Source organism: Lygodium microphyllum, chromosome 12 (genome assembly GCF_053477565.2).
Source record: "Lygodium microphyllum isolate KBCC chromosome 12, Lygodium_microphyllum_v1.1.10, whole genome shotgun sequence".
NCBI lineage: Eukaryota > Viridiplantae > Streptophyta > Polypodiopsida > Schizaeales > Lygodiaceae > Lygodium > Lygodium microphyllum.
In genome coordinates this window covers 47,453,105-47,478,520 of record NC_141146.1, presented here as the reverse complement: position 1 = coordinate 47,478,520, position 25,416 = coordinate 47,453,105, and the positions used below count along the sequence as shown (strand labels likewise).

Sequence of the window (25,416 nt, the reverse complement as noted above, 5' to 3'; positions counted from 1 at the left end):
ATCTCCATGCACCATAATCACAAGATATAGCATTTTGCTTACCGAGCATTTTTAGTTAAAAACTTCTTAGTTTTGGTTGTTGTTGTAGTGTTCTAGTAGTATTGAGCTGTACATGGTCTTTTGTTTGCTTGCTTGTAAATATCCAGTAACTAATTTTCAATCGCACAAAGATGCCTGTTCATATAAAAAACTATTTAATTTTAATATTTAGTCCACTGACAAATAAATGGATGACAATCCTGACTGTAGCGATAATGCAGCCTAAGCACTTGTACTTCGAGGAGAAAGTTAACTTTCATTTAAAGAGCCTAAAGGAACTACAGAGAAAGTGAACTTTCATTCAAAGAACTATTGGTGATAACAAAAACCAATAGGATTTAAAGTCTACCTCAGGAAATGTGCCCATTACTCGGAGGCCCAATAGTCAGAGTGGCAGCTGCAATTGAAGAAATTACTGCTGGTCTGAAGGGATTGTGCATCCACATTCGTATTGATCCACATACAAGTTTTCTAGATTCAGTTTGTGCCAGAATCATAGAGCAAATTGGATCCTGATTCTGCTAGACGTTGGTGACAGCCCAAAGCTTTGAAATTTCTAGAGAGATCAGGCTACATCTCAGTGCACTAAATGTTCAAAGCAATACAAATTAAAGAGAGACTGCAAAGGGCTGATGTCATCCACGGGTGCAACAAACTTGCATTTTCTGCTCAGTTGCATAGAGTGACCTGTTCTTTGCCACTTTTCAGCTGCATTCGGTGCAAGGACTGCCTCGACCAGCCTGTATTTTGTACAGGCCACTCCTTGCTGTGTGTTTGGACAGCTGGCTGCTGTAGCAGCCAGGCAATTACATACTCCTGCTGGGTGGAACCTTATAGGTATTGATGTCATCAATCAGCGTGTGCTGACATATGCGTTTTCAGCAAGCAGCATATTTCTCAGGCTACTTGTGCAATTTGCAATGTGTCACAGGCTGCATTTATTGCTGACCTTCGCACAAGATCAGTCACCATGGTCTGAAGATACCACCAATGGCACCGTTTATGGCGGTGCATGTGCTTCCTTCTTTGCCCAAGGAGGATCTCTTGGATGGTTCCAATTATTCTTTGTGGTCATGTAAGGTGGGGTGTATTCTCATTACTTTTGACCTTTGGGAGTTTGTTTCTCATCTTGTACCTTGTCCTGTGGAGGATCCCGCTATTGAATCAATGATGGATAGTGCTGCCTTATGGGATCAACTCAACTCTCGAGCTAGATTTTCTCTTTTTATGAGCTTATAGGATTTCTTTCTCTCCTCTATTGATCAAATAGTCCCTTGCTGTCATAATAGCAAGCTAATCGGGCAAATTGCCCCTTGATCTTCACCCAAGCCTTTGTACAAATTGGACCACAAACTAGCCAAATGCAGCCCCAAATCAAATGGGATGGGTTGGCATATGAAATCCTTGGCAATTCCTAGAATTCTAGTTGTTGATTTGGATATACAATGCCTCTATATGTTGGCACGACTCCCAAGGTGGTTGCTAAACCCTCATTTCTGCTGAGAATTAGGGTTTACATGAAAAATGTTATTGCTTCCCACTAAATCCGACCGATAAACTCTTCAAACGGCTTAGAAATGCTGAGATAACTTAGAGGATAGGTTGGGAAGGTGAGAGAATACTGAGAAGATAGAGAAATCAGAGTTTCCATGCAGGAAAACCCTCCAAACTGCCTGCTGCCTGCTTTGATATGCAATAAATGCAGTTGTTCGTTGCTTGGAGCCCAAATGATGCAGTCACAAGCTTTTTGATGCTCTTGCCACCCCCTGGGAAGCATAATCCTGCTGTTGCATGATCCCCACTAAAGGGTCCTGGTTGCTATGCATGCAGCAAATGACTGATTTATGCTCTAGAAACTGATCAACAACACCTTCTCTCTCTCTCCCCCCGGGAAAAAAAAGGGCTGAATGCACTGAATTGAGTCTCTCTTAGCGCCAAATAGCCTTCTCTCCCATTGCATGGGTATTTTTGCAAGTGGCAGCCTTCTAATCCCATTTTTCAGCAATTTTCAGCCAATCAATTAATTTCCAGGTCAATTAATTCTAGAAATTAATTTCAGCCCTTTTGAACCTGCTCAAAATTAGATGTGCCCATCCACAATTTAATTGGCTAGGCCTTTTGTAATTCCAAGTGGTCTTCAATCTTAATTGACCCTTGGACATGCACAAATTAATTAATTAGTGCCTAGTCTCTAGTGTCACCACTGACTCCTATTGGTCAATTAATTGTCCTAGAGCCAAATTGACACCAACTGACATCAACTTGCATAACTTGTTACAACTTCTGTCTTTGACACCCATTGCTTCCTGGGGGTCATTGGCCTATTACCATGTGCATCATATGTGCCTTACAACTTTGCACATTTGATTATTAAATTAATCAAATGTTACTAGCAAGAGCAAAGCATCTAAAAAAATTCATGTCCTCGTGACAGCTACCATCAATGGAAGTGAATCTAAAACAAGGCTCTAAACGAGTAGACACGGGCTTGCAGTCGTTGAATTGAAAGTGCTAAAGAAGCTGTCCAGTATACTTTGACAGTGTCATGACGATGCCCTCGTCAATGGTGGCAAATTGGATACCCAAGTAATAGTGAAGTAGACCAAGATTTGTCATGGCAAAGGTCTATTAAATGCTGCAATTTGAGTAGCATCGGTTCTAGTGACTTGCAAGCCATCAACATAAAGCACTAGAATAATAAAATCAGATCTTTGATGTCATATGTAAAGAGTAGCCTCAGTATGACTGTTTTGGAAGCCAAGATGCAATAGATGAGAAAGAATGCAGGCATGCCAAGCCCGTGGGGCCTGCTTTAAACCACACAGAGTCTTCTTTTGTCGACAAACTTTGTGCTCAGAACCTTGGACCTCAAATCTTGGAGGTTGTGAAACATAGACCTCTTTAGTGAGATAGCCATGGAGACATAGACTGCTGAAGTTCAGCCGAGGTTGCTCATGTGACAAGGTATTGGGATGTTATTGTGGCTGTAATGTACTTGTATATGGTCGAAATGAAGGTTGAGTAGAAGGATCAACCATGGAACCATTATGGAAAAGTAGCAATAGGCTGTCAAAGATGTTTAAATCATCAATCATAGGCTGTTTTTGACAGTCCAACAAATGATGAGAAGTATTTTCAGCAAAGCTAACATCTCGGCTGATAATAATCTTGTTGATAGAAGGTTAATAAAGCCGGTATCCTTTGGTTTCAGCACTATAGCCAATAAATATGCAGTGAACACTGAATAGCCTTATCATCCAACTTGTGTCTGTTGTGAGAAGGCTGTCAAAAGATGACGTTCCAGCGCGAGACAGTAGGGTTGGCGGGGAGGAACACGGAGTGAACTCGGCAAACATGGAGAAGAGAAGAGAAGAGAGAAGAAACTCTGATGAATGGAATGATGAAGGTCTGAATCATGGAGTGAATGTGATACAAGGGAACAAGGGTGCTAAAGCACAAGGAAGATGATGAAGACAGCCATGAACCACGAACCGCAATGTCCTCCTGAAGGGGAGTGAGGGTAGTTGAGAGGCTGGAGAGAAGAGGTGACGGACTGAATGAATTAGCTGTAAGGAATGAATGAGAGAGTGGCCTATAAATAGACATAGTCAGTCTAGGATGGCGCCCCTTTTTGGGGCTGCAAACCCTAAATGCAAAACGCAGAAATGAAAAAACACAAATTGGGGGTGAAGGGTTTCCGAACACCCCCTCTCAGGCCCAAAAAGGGAAACAAGAGAAAAGTGAGGTGGAGATGCAATGCTACATGTTGAAGAATGCTCATGCGGCAGGTGCCACTTGGACAGTGTCCCTCGTGGTTAAATTGTTTACTTGCCCAAGCGCCCTAGTACAAAGATGATGAAAACATGCAATGCATAGGAGGTATGTCGGACTTTGTGCCGAGAACCATAAGGATATGCCCGTACTCGATCTCGGGAGGTGGCCCCATGTTGACCAAGGGACGAAGGCAAGAAGAAGAGGAGGAAGAAGATGTAGAGGATCCCTAAGATCCAAGATTTCCACCGGAAAGGGAACCCGCAGTAAAGACCAGTAGACAGAGTAAACTGGAGAACCCGAAACTCAACCTTGGGAGAGAAGCCATTAGCTCTGTGCATCCATGCTGGAAGGAATATGAAGGCCTCGTCACCAAGTCGCGGCTGAACCTCGGAGGTCCCGATCTAGGTGGTACCTGAAGATCCTGGGTATTAGTAGAAGAGACGACTGGTCGAAGATAGCCACCCCAAGAAAGTAGAGGATGGGTGAAGAACTTTATGTGGAGTAGGTTCCACCTCTCAGGTGGGAGGTGGAGGGGCCCCCGCTAAAGTCAAAGAAGAAGTAGTTGCCCCCTCTAAGGGCAAAGAAATAACATCCCCCTTTGAATCCCCCTTTGAAGTAGATAGGGAATCCAAAAACTCATGGATCACGGACTCCGAAATGTTTGATGACGAAGGAAGTGCCACCGGTCGTGCCGAAGAGCTCCCAGACGTAGCCTCTCGAACCTGAGTAGTCGAGGGGAAGGGTGGGGCTCAGAATGAGCAAGAAGTGGACAACAATCGCCGTCTCTCAGAGGAGCGGACTGGGTAGCCGAAGAAGAGGAAGGAGTTGAGCAGCCATTGTCTCTCGAAGGAGCAGACTGACGAGGAGACGGTATCAAAACAATCACTGTCCCTCGATGGAGCGGACTGCAGAGCCGTAGGTTATGGAAGCCATTGTACTTGAAAATAAGTGGGAGAAGACTGCTGTTGGCATTGTGACAATCTCCAGGAGGTCGTAGCGCCAATCAATCCTCCACGTGCTCGAAAGGACTAAGTGCGGATCGGATGTATCTTATTGCCTTGAGCATAGTACTCTGATAGCCGATGCAGAACAATCTCTGTGGCCCAGAAAGGAGAGGTGGCACAAGGAGTGCCTAGTGGAAGACGCATAATCCGGGAGGGGGGGGGTGGGGAGCAAGGGTCGAAGTCGGCAAGCATCGGTGGTGTGTCCGGTGATGCCACAATAGGAGCACCCAGTAGTCTAGTCATCTATTGGTAAAGAAGCCATGGATACCAGTGTGCCTTGCTGAAGAAGGAAGAGGTCAACCACCATGAACTACGAACTGCAATGTTCGCCTCAAGGGGTGTGAGGGCAGTGTGAAGCATGAATCGCAATGTCCACGTCAAGGGGTGGGAGGGCAATGGAAGGGCTGGAAGTGAGCTGTCAGTGGGAGGAGAGAGAAAGACTAAAAACGCAGGCAAGACAGCTTGCAGGAGAGAGAAAGACTAAAAACGTAGGCAACAGGTGAGAAAGACTAAAAACGCAGGCATGACAGCCTGCAAGAGAGAGAAAGACTAAAAACGTAGACAGCAGGATTGTGATGACGTGGCAGGCTGTACGGCAACAGGTCTGCATAGGAACAGCAGTCGCCTAACTAAAATCAGCTCCAAACTGCGTGAAGAGGGCTGGAAATCAGGTGCCAACTGATGGAGACCGCAATGGACAGCTTCGACTGAGATATCCTCCGCGAACGGGGTGTGGGCAGCAAGCTGAAATACCTGAAATCTGCAAAAACGAGATTGTTTTTTGAATGGAGAGTGATCAGCAACAGTTGCTTTGTTGTAAACAGTTGCAAACTGTGGGTGGAAGGTTGGAAACAGGTGCCAGACTGTAGATGACAGCAAAGGACAGCTGAGACTGCGATGTCCTCCGCGAAAGGGGTGTGGGCAACAAGCTGAAAACACTTGAAACCTGCAAAAACGAGATTTTGATGCAGCGGAAGAAGAAGATAAGTGGATGCCAAACCTGCCACCGGTCTTTGCCTTCACTAGAGTGGAGGATCTTTGCCGCTGTTTGAGCAGATCCGGCTCTGATACCATGTCAAAAGATGACGTACTAGCGAGACAGTAGGGTTGGTGGGGAGGAACACGGAGTGAACTTGGCAAACATGCAGAAGAGAAGAGAAGAGAAAATAAACTCTGATGAATGGAATGATGAAGTTCTGAATCATGGAGTGAATGTGATACAAGGGAACAAGGGTGCCGTAGCACAAGGAAGATGATGAAGATGGCCATGAACCACGATTTGTGATGTTCTCTTGAAGGGGTGTGAGGGTAGTGGAGAGGCTGGAGAGAAGAGGTGACGAATTGAATGAATCAGTCGCAAGGAATGAATAAGAGAGTGGCCTATAAATAGGCATAGTCAGTCTAGGATGGCGCCCCTTTTTGGGTCAGTAAACCCTAAACGCAAACCCTAAATGCAAAACGCAGAAACGAAAAAACGCGGACTGCGGATGAAGGGTTTCTCAACAAAGGCACATGAGCATATGCCCATGGCTTGGAGCCAATCCATGCCTCATAAGGAGTGATGGTGCGCAAAGCTCATGTGGGACATTTGCTCAAACATAAGCTGCACAAAGAATAGTATCAAATCAAAAAGATTTTGATAGATTCTTACTCTTTATATGCATCTTGCTATCTCCACAAGCAATCTATTCTTCTGTTCCACTACTGCATTTTGTTGTTGAGAGTAAGGGATGGTACATTGATGATGAATATCTCGAGATGCAAGATACTTTGAAAACTGTTTCGATAGATATGCACTGCGCTTGTTGGTGTGAAGTGTCCTTATTGTGAGAAATGGCACCAGCTATGAACGAGAGAGAATCGAGACAGCCAGTGTATAAGTTGAAGCAAGACAGTAGAGTGTACTTGTTGAACTGTAAAGATAGAGTGAAAGTGCAACCAATGTTTAGGTCAAGGGTTAACCTAATCAACCTTCCACCAACTAACTAGAGCAAGGCTTATTTGCTTTAGAGCCTAGTGTGACTACTTCAATGTTCTCAAACACTAGGTGCACACACACTACATTGATACTTTAATAAGTGTCCACACCACACAAATTACATTGGCATTGCTCAGAATTGGCAAATTCTAACACCCCTCTACAATGCCAATGTCACCAAGTGGTGATACTTTTTGCAGTTGCTTTCCTTATTTACTTATATAAATATTTTATTTTTCTTTTCTTTAGTTGCTGTTGCTTTTTACCCCCAGAGTTCTCTTGGATTAAGCCGGGATCTTTGCATGGTCAGAAGAGGCAGCCATTGGGACAAATTAGACTAATGGTTTATTTGAGTCTTGGGACCGGTTCCATATTGAATGGGCACTGAAGAATAGAGTGCTAGTGGTTTGGGACTGTGTGCTTAGCCACTGGAGATGGTGCAAGACAATGAGCCTGGCCAAGACAGAAGATGCACATGTGAGAATGCCCATGGAATAAAAGTCATCGTAATTGAGCCACATTACACTTTTTGATGTGGTTGCAATGATAAAAGTTGCTCAAAACAACTTGTGGAATGCAGGGCTCATCATCCCTAAAATTTAGAGAGTTACTATTTTTGGACCCCAAAATCTGTTTACGTGATCATCTTCTTTTTTGTACGAGGATTAATTCTTTGGTTTGTGTCGAGGTTAAATTTTGCACCGATCATGGAGAATTTTAGACCGAAAGGTTTAAAATGGAAAAATTGTTACGTCTATGCCATGTGTCACAATTTGGGCACAAATTTCCAAAAGAGAGAGAGAACATTTAAAAAAAAACGTAATAGGCAGCAAAGGTAAATCTGAGCGTGAAGTTTTCAGGGGTTGAGGGTAGATTGTTGCAAGTACATCAGCTATGGAGAGTACTTCTTTGTCTTTGACTCATGTATGGATGTAGAGCTTGCTCCCCTTGGTCAACTCTCTCTCTATTCTTAGAGGAAATGCTTTGCATGATGGGCTGATTCCATCGAATGTACCGTTCTGTGTTTTTTTTGCTCTTCTGTTGAGGCAAGAGCCTCACTATCCAGGTTCAGGAGTAGTTGATTGCTTCTCCAATGTAGGAACTAAAGAAAGTGATGACCATGCCACACAGGAACAGGGTTTTCAGCTCTAATTTAGTGCTAGTGTGGGATAGTTTTACTGCTGAATGATGCCAGTGTCAAAGGGTTTGTAGTCCAACTGGTATTTGACAGATCTTGAATGGAATAAGGTTGAGAACAGGTAAGGAAACATGTGAAAAATAGTAAATACAGAGTTCTGCAGATTGCAATTCAACACTTGAATTATTGAGTTATGGTCACAGAAAGTGTTTTCCTACTTGGGATATTATTCTGGATATGTTGTATTGTTCTTATGTTGCTGAAATTTACTCAGAAAAGATGAAAGCCAACTGTTCACAGGATTTGTACTTTGGAACATTTCATTTTTTTTTGTAACTTTCCATCTTTTAATTGATAAAGAAATACCGAAAGGGGTGTCGGACTTCGGGGTCAATTTGGTGTTGAGCGAGGGAGAGAGGTCTCTGTTTGTGTGCGTATGTGAAAAGACCAAGTATTAATTGAAGGGACTGCCGCTTTATGTGAGTCATAGACCGGTACAGCCAACATGATGAAACACAAGGATGAGCAATCACCAAAGGATAATAAATTCAAGGACTTTCGAAAAGCCTCAAACTTCTCATGTGGTAACGCTTTAGTGAAAATGTTTGCAACATTATCCCTTGTGGGTATATACATCAAGCTAATCTCTCCTATGTAGCATCTCTCTTTGACATAATGATAATGCACCTCAATGTGTTTTGTGTGAGTAGGAAACACAGGATTTTGCGCCATTGCAATAGTACTTTGATAGTTAGAAAGAATGGGTGTAGAACCCTTTAATGATATATGCAGATTAGCCAACAATCTATGCGCCATATACATTCCATTGTTGCCGTGAAGGCTGTTGTGTACTTAGCCTCACAAGACGAGGTAGCCATTGTAAATTGCCTAGTGTTTCTTACTTAGCCATGAAATACATGAGTGGCCCAGAAACAAACAGTGTCCACTAGTAGATTGCCTAGTGTGTGAATTACGAGCCTAATTTGAATCATTGTAAGCTTGTAGATGCAAATCTTCCCCTAGAAATAATAATGCATGTGATTGAGTACCTCACAAATATTCAAAGATCCGCTCAACAAATTGGCAATGCGGTTTGTGGACTGTGCATAAACCTACTGACCTGAGATACTGCATACTGAATGTTAGGGTGTGTGTTGCAAAGATAAATAAGACAACCAATAGCCTAGTTGTAGATTGCAACATCAGACATCTCTTCATCATCATGCATAGACCACTTTAGACAAGGCTCCATAGGAGTGCACATAGGCTTGTAATCTTGTATGTTAAACCTATGTAAAGCTTGTCCATATATTATGAGTGTGACATGATGATGCCATATTGATTTTGGGTGAATTGGATCCCCAAATAGTATTGTAAACAACCCATATCTAACATAGCAAATGCATGTTTCAATTCAACCTTCAAATTTGCAATTTTATTCTCATTAGGTGGTTGCCACTAGTTTGGGTAACAAAAGCTGGCTCAGTCTCAATGGCTTTGTTCGGCAGTTGGTTGAGGTGTGGTGCTTAATGGCAATGGTTGCGAAGAAGATCACGAGTAATGGCGATGGTGATGAATGTGAATGGCTCTGATATCATTGTTGGCCTAGGTATGAAGTAATTGTGCAATTAATTAATAGAGAATGAAAGAATCAATTGCACAACAATACCTGATCACAAATGAGAAGGGATGTATTAATGAGTGAAAGAGAGGACAACGTTCAAGGTGATCACAATGAGAAATGCCACAATTATGTGCTAATAGCACAGGAAGTGCCTTTTTATAGTAAAATGAAGCCCTAAACGATTGAAGTTAAATGAAGCTCTAAAAGATTGAATTGTTATAGGAAACCCTAACCCTAGTGTCACTTAGTGCCTCATACACTAGGGGCAACACTAGGATCATGGATCAAAAGGGTGTTAATAATGCGTAGTCCATGAGATGATCTATAGTAATCCCCGTTCCTTTCAGAGGAGGATGATATTAGTGATACAATTATGAATTTCTTGGCCCTTTTCAAGGATTGCAATCTTATATGGGTCTTTCCTTCATGATGAAGCCACATCCACTGTCACTTGCATATCCTTTCATGACCATTCGTGTTGCTCTTTCATTGTGCACTCTCACATGGTATCAGAGGCTAAGTGAGGACACAATTTGGAGGTTTCTTGTAGCAGAGCAAATTTTCATTGTTGAGGAGCAGCCCAAATCTTCAAAATGCAGATTTTCAGCTTGTGTTTGCTGCATTCAATTCCTGTTCGGGTGGTCCAGTCCCTGTTTGTCAACCTTTCTGGTGGTTCAAGTGGTCTACCGTGTTCGACCTTTTGGCAGCCAAGCGACTTCCTCAGGAGCTAGATGACAGCATCCAAGCATCATGCGACCCCTATTTTCTTGTGTTTTTCCGAAAATGCAAATTTTCTACAGTAGGCAACAACTTTCAGTGATAGCCTTCTAGTGGTAGGCGACACCTTTTTCGTGACAGACGATGCATCTAGAGTCCATTTAGCCAACCACTTTCTTTCTCTTGCACAGTCTTCATCCAAATGCAGCTTTTTGGGTGATTGCAAAATCAAAGATGTCTGACTAGTTCGCGCGCTTTGATGACTTAGAGAAGGTTGCGATTATTGTCAGTGAGAGGAGTTCCTTGTTAGCCTATCCCTCTTCTATTCATCTATCACAGAAGGTTCCACCTTGATACCCTTGGTGCAGGTGCATGTTTTACCTTCATTACCCAAAGAAGACAAACTTGATGGTTCCAACTATTTGTTGTGGTTGTGTAAGGTGGAGTGCATACTCAACACCTTCGATCTTTGGGCTCTTGTTTCAGATTGTATCCCCCATCCTAAGGAGGATCCAGTAGACGAGACTTCCATAGATTGTGCAACCTTGTGGGATTGGCTCAACTCTTAAGCTCGATCCTTTCTCTTTATGAGTTTGTAGGATTCTGTCCTTGTGCATGTTCACAAGGTTGAAGACTGTGGTGAAAGTGTGGATGAAGCTTGTGTCTTTGAATCAACACAAGACATTTTCTCACAAGATTTTCCTTGAGAAGAAGCTGCGGATGCTCAGGATTGATGATTCCTTCTCTATGAAGGAGCACATGACAAAGATGGAGGACATGAGAGGTGAGCTTGCCTCTCTTGGTCAGATGATATCCTTTGAACACATGGCTATGATTCTTTCAACTCAACTGCCATCTCCTCGGTTCGATGACTTCTACACCAGCCTTGTTATATCAAGGATCCGCAAGCCACTCTTATGAGAGGAGCTTTCACCGCTTGTCTTGGAGCATGACGAGCGACTCAAAGAGGTTGGGGCCAGTGGTTCTTGCTTCATCAAGGCCTTTATTGCAGGTACAGGTGGAGGGAAGAAGAAGGCATAGGTCAATGACAGGAAGCAGAAGGAAAAGAAGGATGAAATAAGTCGAAGTGCTCATATTGTGGGAAGGGCACTCATCTTGAGGAGAAGTGTTGGCAAAAGTATCCCTATGTGAAGCCAAAGGAGAAGGATTCGAATGATACGAAGGTTGTCTTGGAGGAGAATATAACTATTACTTCTTCTGCTCAAGAGAAGCCTTGGCTTGTTGATAGCAAGGCCTCTTCTCATATGACCTACAGATAGGATTGGCTCAGGATCTGAGTGCCAAAGGGGGCACAATCACCATTGGTGACAACTCTACCATTCTCGTTTGAGGAGTGGAGACTATTTCTTTGTTGTGAGATAGAAAATCTTCTTCGACCAAAGTTCACTATGTATTGGATTTAGGTTTTAACCTATTCTCTGTTCATGGTCTTATACGGCCTAGTACATAGGATGTGGTGATGGTGGAGGATGCTTCTATAGGTGCTGTTCTTTGGACAGGATCCCAGAAGGGTGGGCTTTACACTCTCACAGTCTTAGCTGCAAAGTCTTTTCACAAGCTTGGGTTACTTAGGCATGCTCGTTATGGTCATCTAAATTTTGATGTTATACGACATGCTTCTCAAAAGAAGATGGTGGAGGGACTTCTTGATTTCCCCCATATTCACACTTTGTGCTCTAGTTGTTTAAGGGGCAAGCAACATAGATAGTTTCATCCCTAGCCTGCTACTAGGAGGGCTTCTACCTCGCTTAAGATGGCCTCCCTTGGGGAGATCAAGTATTTGATGCTAATTATAGATGACTTCAGTCATTATGTGTGGCTTTATTTTTGGAATACAAGAGTGAGGCGTACTCCTGTTTTTGCGAGTGGAAGGTGTTTGTGGAGACACAGACTACCTTGAAAGTTTGCGGCGCATGAGCAAATCATGGTGAAGAGTTTACTTCTAACCTCTTTTCTCAATTTTGTAGGGATCACAACATTCGGGTGGAGTATACCCATTGGAACACACCTTCGGAGAATGGTATGGTGAAGCATGCAAAAATCGGACCATGCTAGAGATGTCACGATCGATATTGGAGCATCGGGGTCTTTCTCATATCCTTTGGGGTGAGGTGGTGGCTATTGTGGTTCACATCGGCAACCACTCCTTGACTTCTATGTTACAAGACATGACTTCCTATGAGGCTTTCTTTGGTCAAAAGCCCATCGTATCCCACTTTCGTATCTTTGGATGTGATGCATTTGTCCATGTGGACAAGAAGAGGAGGTAGACAAAGCTTGACTCGAAGTCTAGGAAGCTCATCTTTGTGGGCTATAACACTACTACGAAGGGCTATTGCCTTCTACGATCCAACGACACGGAAGCTTGAGGTGAGTAGGGATGTGATGTTCAACGAGGCTTCGGTCTTCGAGGATCCTATTGATGGTTTTATTGTAGATGATTCTTCGTTCTTGACTGACCTCCCTAACCCTCAGTTCCCCTACTTCATCCCAGGTTGCCTTTTAGCACCAATTCTTTGTCTTTGGCTCCTCCCTCTCCTCCACTCTTTACTCCAGCTTCCCTGCCACCTTTGACGGATGTGACTACTGCTTCTTCGTGGCATACTTCCATTCCTTCAGCTTCCTCTTCGGAGTCTTCTAGCTGATCAATCGTCAGAGGGGGAGTCTTCTTCAGATGTGGAGCATTTACCTTCCCTTGGTGAGGGGGAATCCTTACCACAGATAGGTGCATTATAGGTAGTGGAGGCTCCTCTGTCTCCCTTGCAGCAAGATGAGCCTATTCGGATTCCTTGGAATAGTTCACTTTGTGTGAACTATGCTCTTATGTCACATATTCTTCATGCCAGTGAGCCTACTACAATTGAGGAGGCTCTTGTGTAGGATATTTGGTGTTAAGCCATGTAGAAGAAGCTCGATTCCATCGAGCATAATTAGACTTGGGAGTTGGTTCTGCGTCCCCTGAAGTAGAAGGTGATAGGTGTGAAGTGGATCAATAAGACAAAGTGCCTTGCAGGTGGTTCCTTGGACGAGCACAAAGCTAGGCATGTAGCCAAGGGCTTTGGTCAGAGGGTAGGTTTGGACTGTTTCGAGACTTTTGCACCTATAGCTCAGATGTCTACTATTGAGGTTATCTTGGCTCTTGCAGCCCACCACCATTGGCTTGTTTATTAGATGGACTTCAACTTTCAAGTTTGCCTTCTTGAATGGTGTCCTTGAGGAGGAGATTTATGTTTCATAGCCTCCAGGTTTTCTTGTGCAAAGGAAGGAGGACCATGTCTACAGATTACGGAATGTCCTCTATGTCCTGAAGCAGGCTTCTCTTGCTTGGTACAAGAGGATTGATCAATTCTTTTTGCAGCGTGGCTTCCATCGATTAGCTCATGAATAATCTTATCATTACAAGGAGCTCTGCTCAAGATGTTGATCGTACTCCGGAGATTTTGCGACAAGAGTTTGATATGACGGATCTTGGGGTCCTACCTTTCTTCCTTGGTTTGGAGATCTATCAAATGGCACAGGGCATTTTTAGTTCACAACACAGGTACATTTCTGAGCTTCTCTTATTCTGAGCCTATTTTTTGCCCCATGCATTAGGGTCCAAGCTTTTGGTAGCCAGAGCTCCCCTTCTAGATGCCACCCTTTATAGGTGTCTTGTTGGCTCTCTCATCTACCTTATTCACACTTGAACGGATGTTCCTTTTATTGTGGCATTGTTGTCTTTTGCAGTCTCCCACTTAGGAGCATTGGAGAGCGGCCTTGTGCGTTCATTATTTACACAGGACTCCATCGGACCAAGGTAACCGCGAAACATTTCACCCCTGAAATGTTTCACCCTTGAAACATTGTGTTTCACCTAGAAACATTTCACCTTTGGGCAAGTCCCAAGGGAAACACCAAGTGAAACGGTTGAATAATATATACGAGATAGCTTTCTTTATAAATAATCAGTTGCAACTTACATATTTATACGAGATGAATACTTTCATGTCAACAAACGATGTCTACCCTATATGTAGAGTGACTAAAAACTTTCAAAAGAGGAAGGAAAATTGAATTTTTTCCAATTTAAAAATGTAGTTTCAGTCAGCCATTTCACTCGGGCCATTTTGTGTTTCACTTAAATGTTTTAGGCGTTTCAGGTGTTTTGCATTTCAGTGCTAGCGAAATGTGTTTTTTGGTTACCATGCTCCATCCTACGCGATCATGGATGGAGAGGGGGTTACTCTCTCTGGTGAAAGTGATTTTGACTGGGAAGGTAATATGGACTCATGACGGTCCACAACAAGTTATGCCTTCTACCTTGGATTAAGAGTTATCCCGTGAAGCAACAAGAAGTAGCCTATTGTGGCCCTTTCTTCTATAGAGGTAGAGTATTGTGCATTATGTTCTACAGCTATGGAGGTGTTTTGGCTTTGCTGCATGTTGGTGGAGATTGGCTTTTCTCAGCCTTTACCTACAGAGCTGTGTGTGGACAATTGAAGTGCTTTAGCCCTGGCAAAGAACCCTGTGTTTCATGGTCGCATGAAGCACATTGAGGTTCAATATCACTGTTCGCAAGTGGATCGTGGATTTCGAGTTAGCGGTGGCCTATTGTCCCAAAGAGGGCAACACAATTGATCTCTTACGAAGCCTTTGCCCCATGCTTCTATGCTTCATCATATGAGGTTGTTGGGTCTTCAGACACTCCCAGGATTTGAGAGGAGGTGTTGGTGTTTTGGCTATTTATAGCTGCATCCTCCACTTGGCACACACACACACACACACACACACACACACACACACACATGCTCTCTCGTTTTCAGTCTTTCATTTGCAGGTGCACACTTTGACACTCCGACTTTCCATGCTTAGTGTTGCCATCGTCATCAGCTTGATCTAGTGCCCTCACTGATGCTTTGGGCTGTGTCCAGGTATTGATCAGTCCATCCCCATTGTATCGGCATTCTTCTTTAGTCAATGCAATATTCTTCCTTCATCTTTTGCTTCCTCTCTCTCTCTCTCTGTGCTTCTTTGTGTTCATGTTTCTCTTCAGTTACACAATCTCAAAGGTTCTTGTTTTGTTTTGGTAGGTTATGATGTTAAAAATACGTGCAATGATGGAAGTGTAGTAGTTTGCTGTAACTGATTGAACAATAGGCGAGATAATAGAAGGAAACAAAAGAACACTGCAAGGGGAGAACTTAGAGATATGCTCGAGAAATGGAATCCACATATCAAACACGAGACAAAGGTGTACAACAATGAGATATTGGTTGCATGGGCATTGGTACCGACTCCCTCTCTCCAACAATGCTTGCACTTGAATCTGCAAATGATGAATAAGTAGACTGTGGAGGAGGGAGCTTGATTAAATAGGCCAAAGCATGCAATTGGCCAGCATTTAATGGTGATTGACCAGCAATAAATGCCATAAATCTCATAATGACCAATAAAAAATACCTAAAGACCACTACACTGCCTAGCCTATTGAAACACATCCCAAACTCACGCATGAGTTGACTCTATCGCTAACACCCTCTCTTAGATCATGGGCGAGGATGACTCGATGGAGGAGTCTGTATCTTGCTTCTTCTTCTCGTTCTCCTTCTTCTTCCATGAAGTTGCTAGCAATCCTTGCACAAATGCCCCTTCTCACCATAGTGATAATGCTAGGCCTTCAACTTCTTCATGTCACATCTCTCTGAAGTTGCAAATGCCTTATTGGAGTCACCATGTTGATATGATGCTGCCCTTGTAATTGCAAAGATGCCATCTTTTTCTTCTCCTTCTCCTTCTTCTTGTTTCTCTTATCTTCTTCTTCTTCTTCTTCTGTTTCTTTTTCCTTGAAGTCGTTGACTCTTTGCAATCCTTGCACAAATGCCCCTTCTTACCACAATGATGACATTGGGCCTTTGACTTCTTCTTTTTGTCACCCCTCTTTGAAGCTGCAAATGCCTTATTGGAGTTACCATACTGGGATGGAAGCCTCTCTTGAAACTCCAAATATGTCTCATGCCCAAGTAGCATTGAGGACGTATAAAACTCACTGGCATCAATGATGTCTAGGCTTGCAATATAATCCCCACACTCTTTGACATAGGAGAGTCGTGAGGTATGACTACATCACCTGTACTAGAAAGCATTGGAAGGAGGGGTTGCAGTACTCTATGATAATTCCCTTAAATTCTAGTTTGAATTCCTAGTTGCATGCCAATGTTACCATACATGCTAGTGCAGCTTTTAGGCTGCAATATTGTAACCAGCCTTCCTCCTTGGATAGGATGGTAAAACCTTGATTACAACTTAATTACAATAGCAAACAGTTAATGCAAATCTGAAAATACAAATTTACCTACTGATCTCGGACAATGCATACCTGATTGGCCCCAAAATTGGCGCCCCTTTCGGTATTTCTTTAGCTTTATTGAAAAGAAGTTCATTTACAATGGGATTCTCCCAATCCCTTTCGGTATTTCAACCCCCCTTGCTGTCCAAGGTGACCAGCAAGTCTTCAATCTATTTTGCCCCTTGATTCGGGCACTTAATTGGCGTTCACCCACTTCATGGATGATAGAAATGCCCCAAATTCAATGGCTGGCTAGTCCTCCACTTGAATTTAGCTGAAATTCACCTTCAGCCCTAAAAAATCCAAGTCTTGGAGCTTTCAATTTTTGGCATGCTTCCCGAGGTTGTTGCTAAACCCTAATTTACAAACCCTAATTTTTGCTGTAAATTAGGGTTTACAGCAGAGAAATTTGCAATTTCTCAGCCTCCAAGGATCCAAATGTTGAGATCTTCGGAGCAAGGCTGCAAAATGGTTGGGAGATGAGAGAGAAAGCTGTATAGAGAGAATATTCAGAGTTTTGTCGCGAAGAATGACTGAAAATTAGTCAAATGCAGCTGCTGCCCTGCCACAACAGCTTGTAGATGCAAAGAACTGAAGAAAATCAGTCATTTACTGTTGTTGCTCCATCTCAACAGCCTGTAGATGTTGTCACCTGCTGTTGATTGGTCTTCTCTTGCCCTTGGCTGCCTCAAAAGGTCCTCCAATGGCTGCAAATCAGACCAACAGCCTCCCCTTTCTCTCTCTTGCAGACTGAATTTTTAAAAATGCCTCTCTCCAGCCTCTAAAGACGTTTTTCAGTCTTGCATGGGATTTTTGACAAGTGGTGGCCTTCCCAAATGGTTTTTCCAGCATTTTTCATAATTAAATATTAAATTTCAGCCTTTAAATACTGAAAATTAATCTAATAATTATTTTGGTGCCCTGAAAAATAATCTGATTGGCCAATAATTAAATTGGCTAGGCAACTTCCATTCTTGAGTGTCTCTGCGCCATCTTTGACCATAAGATTGATGTTACGTGCCATTAAACGCCACTTCTCTAGTGTCACCAACTGACACTTATGGCCAAATGGATGACCTAGGCCAACAACTGGCACTAGATACCACCAAGTACTTGTGCGGCATAACTTAAAGCGACTTTTGCCTTTGACATCTCGTGATTTCCTGGAGTCCTTGGCTTGTAAATTTAATCTAACCCCATTTATACCTCATGTGTGCAACATTTACTTAACCATGTGATTAAAAATTAATCCACATGTTAAGTGAGGTTTCAAAAATACATGTCCTCATGACAAATACCCCATGATAAGCTCCCTACATAGAAGGTTGAAAACCAGGTGTATTTTGCATGCAAACATTGGTACATGTAGTGGTGTCTAGGGCCTAAAACATTGATCCACCCTCAAAATAATGTGTTTATATAAAGGTAATTAAGGAATTATTTGTTGTTTACAAGGAACATGTTGCACATTATTTCTAATGGGCGAACATGTTATTGAACTAGGGTTTCCTGCACATTTAGCATTACAAGTGCAGGTTTATGTAATACTTTTGATTAAAAAGTCGCTCATAAGCTTAGTTGGCTATCTAGAATGCAAAGCAACTTTCTTTCCTTTAACATTAGGAATTGACTATATAAATTCAAAAAATTGCTGCAAGTTCATAACAACACTTGCCAATAGTGCCCTAAACACTAGATCTGCTTCTTGATCCTTGAGCAACTTGTACTTGTGGGATTGCATGCATATCTACTACATGCACATTATCAAATTCGTATCACTGGTGTAATGGTCACTATGCCAAGAGCTAGGGATACAAGAATTCAAGTTTATTTTGTTTAAAAGTCTCGCTTAAGCTTAATTAAATCATTAGACTTATTTCTCACTTTGGTGATATGGATTTTTAGACCAACAATGTTTCAAAATTCAGGATATGTTCTACTGCAGATTGCTCTTTTGTTTGGAAAAATTATACTGCAATTCTTTGCAGCTTATTTGATGAATACTCTTCAATTGCTTGGCATTTTGTGATTGGGAATTTGGATTTGCAGATTTGGCATTGTCATTGGCAGCCTCAACATTTATGGGATCATCATCATCCCTAGGGGGTGCTTTGTCATCAATTGGATGAAGTTGGAGCACTATTTAGCCATGGGGGGATGAGGTAGATGCAAGGGTGTTGTTGAAAAGTGGAGGGACATGCCCTTGGAAATGCAGCCTTTGCCCTTATGCTTGCACTAGTAGGGCTAATAAAGTGAGAGGTCACTTGTGCCTGAAGATGGCAAAAATGTTTGCTTTTGCACAATTATATTTGTTGAGAAAACACAAGAATTACTTGATCATGTGGCTACTATCATGGGAAGTAAACATGATGGGACATTGAATATTACAATTGATCCAACATGGTAGGCTTCACATCCAATGGGGCAAGTAATTCTATCTAGAAGGGCATCAAGATTTGTGTCTTTGGAGCCTCCTTATGCATCATCAATTGCATCATGTTGTGGCTCAATGCAACATATAGTGCATGGTTCATGGAAACTATAAAAAATGAAGGAAATCGATGCTACGATGGTACAATTTTTAAAAAATCATGACTATATCATATTTAAAATATCCAAGTCACTATACTTTTTATATATAGTGACCAAGATTGCACATTATGGATCTATATGTAAGCTCGATTCAGTAGAGACCATTAGGATCTCATTACTTGAGAAGCCATAGGGATATGCCAAATATTTGCAATCAATGAAAGAGAAATGAGATTACAATGAATATCGATGAATGGAGTCATACTTGTCATATATTCATACATGGCATTGTCGCATATTCTCATGAAGATGTATATTGGCTCTCTTGGCTCTCACAATGTTTCAAACATTGAAAAGAGAAATAAATAAAATTTAAAAGACACTTGAAAGTGAGAGATATGAAGAATTCAAAATGCATTTAAATCAAAGTAGATCAACCATATATCAATTACTAAAAGAGTTTAAAATTATGGGACTTAGGTATTTTAATCACCAAATCAACCATATTGCATACACATAAAAATTATAAATAAGGCTATTAACTTTTTAAGACTTAGATTGTAGTATTTATCATTTTGAAATTTGATTCAAAAATAATCTATGATCCATAAGATTGAAGATATAATAATAAACTATAATTAGCAATAATCAAGATTCCAAACATAATAAGATTGAAGATATAATAATCAAGCTATGATCCATAATATTGAAGATATAATAATAAGCTATGATTCATAAGATTGAAGATATAATAATAAACTATAATTAGGAATAATCAAGATTCCAAACATAATAATCAACAACAATCCATAAGTAATAATCAACCATAGTTCAAAAGATGTATATGTAGAATCACAAAAGGTGCATTAAAGATGCAAGTTACAAGAGCTACTAGCTGATGCTTAGTCAATACTCAAGGCTCAAGAGCCTAAGTGCTTTGATTCATGGAAAATGATTCCCTTGGTTACTCATCTTGTTAAACAATATTGTCATTGTTGCAATCATTACTCACATTTATCTCACCACATATAAGAATTAGTTTTTGGAGTTAATATATGACCTATAGAAATTTTTTCTCTTGAAGTGAATATAATTGAAATGACTACATAATTGCTCTAAACAATAAGAGCTATTTTTTTGGCTAAGAATACAAATAGTTAAACTCTGTGGCTTTTGAGTTTTTGCGTTTTGCCGTAAAGATCCAATCTTTGTTCCATCCTTTAATGCATCCTATGTACCAAATATTCCATACGGATGCCCATAGAAAGAGAGTTGATTTTTTTATCTTATGCTGCATCTTATTGATAGAAAAGAGCCTTGTAAGGAGTGTGTTTTGAGCCTTGGCTACCACACTGTCTCCTTCTTACATTTTGCCTCAGAAGTCAAGGTTAACCACATATATTGCAACATGTATAGAAGAGTCATATTGATTTCATCTACTCATGTATAACTCTTGAATTTTCTTATATTTGTTAGATTTGGCTTGAAGGTTTGCAACTTCTCAATCATGCGGTCTACGCTTTCATACATCTTCCCAATGCATGGATCCATACCATTTGCAAACCTCAACACATGCATGGTAGGATCAACCATTTGATTGGTGTGATTCATGCCACTCCAAAACTCCCTATTAGAGACACATGCATTACATAACACAAGTGTAGTAGTGGCAGTTCCAATCTAATTTTCGCATTCTGTCATACGCAAATAAATCTCTAATTGCATCTTTACATAGTAAAATCAATCATGCATAATAAAGTTATATGCAAGCCATGTTTCCAAAGATTTAAGAATATATTTCACTTTTCTTGTAAAACTCACCATGCAAGTACTAATGATTGCATATAAATGTCATAATCTTGTTACCTTTTGCAACAATATATGCAATCTAAGGCAAATCCTAAATATCCTTTAGCAAGTTATTCAAGAAATGTGCCATGCATGGATTGAAGGTAATATATGGATACATTGCCATTAAGATATTTCTTGCTAGCTTGTTTGTAGTTTCACCATCAAGCACAAATTGCACTATATTTTCAATCTATTGTCTTGCCCCACGTGGATGCCAATATATTTGCACTCTTCTAAGTCTCTTAAGCATCATGAGAGCCAATGAAGTATACATCCCCATGAGAATATGCAACAATGCTATGTATCTATGATATGTATCACTCCATCCATCCGTGATCAATTTAACTCCCATGAACCATTAATGCATCAATTTTGCATTTTTTCCTAACAAAATGTACTTTTATCTCTTGCTAGGAGTGGTTGCCATTGATGGCCAATGAGGAGGCTCCATAGACTTTGATCTTGGTGGTTTGTTGCATGAAGTACCATGCCCTATTGGACTTGGAGCCCATGCTGCTTGTTCCATTGCTATGTTTGTTGTTTTCCTTTATGTGTACTTCCCATAGTAATGGCCACATGTTGGTCTTGGGAACCCATGATGCTTGTTCCATTGTTATGTTTGGTGTTATCCTACATGTGTACTTCCCATAGTAGTGGGTACATTGTGAAGGAATTCTTGTCTTTTCTGAGTTGATACATTAGTGTAAAAAAAGACCTCTTTTTCCTCCTCATGCAATAGTTGGGTTTTACTTTATTAGCCCCATTAGTGCAAGTAGAAGGCCAAAGCCTACATTTCTAAGGGCAAGTTCCTCCACCTTTCAATGGAACCCTTGCATCTATCTCATCCCACCATGATCAAGTAGAGCTTTGACTTCATTCAATTGTTGATGAAATGCATGCTAAGGATAACGAAGATCCCATAGACATTGAGGCTGGCATGAAAATGTCAGGCTTGCAAATCCAAATTCCTAGTCATGTAAATTGCAAAAAATTAATACATATTCATGAAAGAAATTGTAGAAAATTGCAGCCCAAATTTCACTTGTATGTGTTTGCTGAAAATGCCCTTTATTTGGGGGCAATAGTAGACCCAAGTGCCCCAATATGGGGATATTCCAGTCTGCATTCTTTTGTTGAAAATGCTCCAAATTTGGGACAATATCAGCCCCCAAATTTTGGGTTTTGTATTTTACATTCCTTGTTTGAAAATGCCCCAAACCTAGGGGCAATTTAATATTACCAATGCTTCAAAATTAGGGATTTTCAGTGGGAATTTGTTGCTGAAAATACCCCAAATTTAGGGATAATTTTCACATTCCAAATGCCCTAAATCTGGGGACATTGTAGCCTGTAGGCAATAAAGTTCTGAAATACCTCAAATGGAGGGGTGATTCAAGCTAAGTTGTAAATGCTTTAAATGCTTTGAATTGCCCCAAGGTGCCCCAAATTTGGGAAAAATGGCAATTTTGGAACAATTGGAGAAACTCAAAATAACTTAATGTTTAGGGGTAATCAGACACTTTGCAGCAATTGCACAATTTAGGGCAATTGGAGCGATTGGATGTAATTGGGAAATTTGGGAGATTGGGGCAATTTGAGGCGATTTGGGCTCCAAATTGCTCTAAATGCCCCAACATATAGCTCCAATTTCTCAACATCTATGGGATCTTCATCATCCTCAAGAAGTACTTCAACAATTGGATGAAGTTGAATCAGTACTTGGTGATGGTGGGATGAGATAGATGGGGGTGGCATTGAGAGGTGAAGAGCCTTATCCTTGGAAATGTAGACTTTTCCCTTGTGCTTGCACTAGTGGGGCTTATAAAATGGAAACCACTTGGTGCATTAGGAGGGTAAAGAGATGTGTTTTTGAACTAATATATCAATGAAGAAAAGACAAGAATTGCTTGAAAGTGTGGCCACTACTATGGGAAGTACGCATGCTAGGCGGACGCCAAACATAGTAGTGGATTGAACATCATGGGCTCCAAGACCAACAGGACATTATGCTTCATGCAAAAGACAACCAAGACTGGGGTTGATGGAGCATTAATGGCAGAAATTCATGCCATGAGACAGTGTACATTGTGTTTGAATCATGACTATATTGCATTCAAATCAGCCAAGTCACCTTATTTTTTAATATGGTGACAAACATTGTAGAGTAAGAGTCTACATTTAAGTACCCTTTATTAGAGACCATCATAAGCATGTTGCTTTAGAAGGAGAAAGTGGACACAGAGATTGCGACAACAAATATTCACAATCAATGGGGTGATAAATGTAGTTACATTGATCGTGGATGGATGGAGTGAAACATGCCATAGGTCTGCACATGGTGTTGTTGCATACTATTGCGGGCATGTAATATGTATACTTCTTTGGTTCAAAGAATTGGATTGGGGTTGCCACTACTACTATTGTGCTATGTGAAACCAGCCTTTCTTCGTTGAAAGGGTGGTATTGACGTGATTTAACATTTCTTATAGCAAACGTCAAAATTCAAATAAACTGAAATGCAAAGGTTACCTCTTAATTGTGAGCAATGGACATCCTATTGGCCCCAAAATTGGCACAACTTGCAGTATTTCTTTAAGTTGTATTGCTGAAGGTCGAAGTACACTAAGATTCAGTGTGATCTTCTTCAATCTTCAATATATATTGTTGTAAAAAACAAGTAGCAAGCTTTCAAACCAATTTGCTCCTTGGAAGACAATTTTTACCTTAAACTTAATGTTGATTTGTTGGCGTCTTGCAATTCTTTGAAATCCCCAAATTTTTGTTGCTAAATTTCAAGTATTAGGCCTAAATTTTTGAGCACACTTTCCAAGGTGGCTAGTAAATCCTAATTTTTACTTTAAATTAGGGTTTATAGTAGAAATTCTTCAATTGCACTCTCTTGAGATTGAATTTGGTTGAGATATCTTGAGATAAGCTAAGGATTGGTTGAGAAAATAGACAAGAATCTAGAGAGAGAAATTTCAAGGTTTGTGAATATGGCTAATTGACAACAACCCACCATTAACAAGAGTCCCATATGCAATTGCTTGCCTATGTGGGCCCCAAAATTAGTGTCACTTTTTTGTAGACAATCTATAGGGGTTGTCACGTGCTTCCAATGGTCTTTTGATCAGGTTTAGGGGCATTTCTTTGAGAGCCTCCAATGGTTGGGCTGATTGTTGCCAATGGTTGAAAAATTGCAGCAGCACAACTCTCTCTCCTTCTCTTCTAATGTCCACAGTGTTGGAATGAGACTCAAATAGTATCTAGTAGGTCTTTTCCCTTTTGCATGGGAGGATTTTGGCAAATAATAGCCTTACCCAATTAATTTAATTTTAAAAATTAATTTAATTATTAATTCTTGCTTGGAAAAATAATTTTACTAGCTAGAAATTCACCCCTCAACTTACATTAATTAATTAGTTAATGCGTAGTTCCTAATGTCACCATTTATATTAATGGCTAATAAAATTTTCTAGGCCAAAATTTGACACCACGTAGTACCTATTAAGTTACAACTTTGGCCTTTTGGCACTTATTGACTTCTTAGGATCCTTGACTCGTCATTGTGAAATAACTAACTTACACACCACATGTGCACTTCACATTTGCACATTTGATTAACATTAAATCAAATGCTAAGCAAAGCGTTAAAATCCCACATCCTTGTCACAGTTATGTAACACCTATCTTTGATAGGGAGTTTTGATGGTATGGATCCATGCATTGGAATGATATATGAAAGCATGGATCACATGATTAGAAAATCAGAGACTTTGGAGCCACATGTTGACAAATCCGAGCAAATTCAAGAGCCATGTATTACAAGATGGAATGAGAACGGGTCTCCTATATATGTTGCAGTATATGTGTTTGACCTTGAGTTCCTAGACAAATGCTAGAAGGGGACCTTGAGGTAGCCGAGGCTCGAAACACACAAATTGGGGGGACAATCTACATATCCCAAATGTCTCGAATTTGGGGACATTGTAGCTTGCATTTCAATCCTCGCCGAAAATCTTTAACTTTGGGACAATGACTAATTTGAAATGTCTCAAATTAAGGGCTGCTTCAAGACTAAATTGTAAATGCTTTAAATGTCTCAAATCGCCTCAAGTTGCCTCAAGTTGCCCCAAAATTGGGGGAAAGGGCAATTTTGGGGCAATTTAGAGAAATGTAACATTTGGGAACAATCAAACAATTTGTGGCAATTCAAGGCAATTCATCCCCTAGTTTATTTCAAATATAAACAAAATTTCCCAAGTGCCCTTTCATTGCATATATTTCTCAAAATTATCCCAAATTTTATAGAAATGGAACAAGGTAAATGTGTGTTTAGCAAGTGCCTTGGATTTTGGAATGCAAGGCTGAAATTGGATTGTTGATGGTGCACCAAATGTGCATTTTGCACTC

General features: G+C 40.9%; 1 protein-coding gene across 1 annotated transcript in view; it reads left to right on the top strand.

Moving 5' to 3' along the window:
- Positions 1–25,416, top strand: part of LOC148027728 (uncharacterized) — a 37,323-nt gene that overhangs the window by 3,526 nt on the left and 8,381 nt on the right. The window lies entirely within an intron of this gene.